Genomic DNA, 454 nt, shown 5'->3' with positions numbered 1-454 from the left:
ATGGAACAAAGATAACGGGGGGGGGGGGGCTATAGGAGGTTCTGTTGCTAATACCGTTAGCATTTTGGAGCGAGCTGTTAATTTCTGATATATATATAAACTATATATATTTTGTACAGTTTTGTACAAAATTTTGTGTATATATATATATATTTTTTATTTTTTATTTTTTTTCTCTTTTTTTTTTTAGTGGGTGGTCGACATTTGCTTTGTTTTGTTTTTACATTGTCTAGTATTTTGACTGGATGTCTGGTCCATATGTTCTGGTAAAGAAAGGCCTACTTAGACAGGAAGAGTGATCATCACAGGTTGAATTGACTGCTAATACAGTGCTGCAGGAATGAGTCCTATAACCTGGAAACAAGTAAGCATTTTTGAACTTCCGGTTCCATCGTCCTAAAGACAGTAGGTTTTCTTCAATTGTTTTTTTTTTTTTTTTGTTTTATTATTATAT

Source organism: Sinocyclocheilus anshuiensis, unplaced genomic scaffold (genome assembly GCF_001515605.1).
Source record: "Sinocyclocheilus anshuiensis isolate Anshui unplaced genomic scaffold, SAMN03320099.WGS_v1.1 scaffold94, whole genome shotgun sequence".
NCBI classification, from domain to species: Eukaryota; Metazoa; Chordata; class Actinopteri; order Cypriniformes; family Cyprinidae; genus Sinocyclocheilus; species Sinocyclocheilus anshuiensis.
This window is presented reverse-complemented; position numbering follows the sequence as displayed.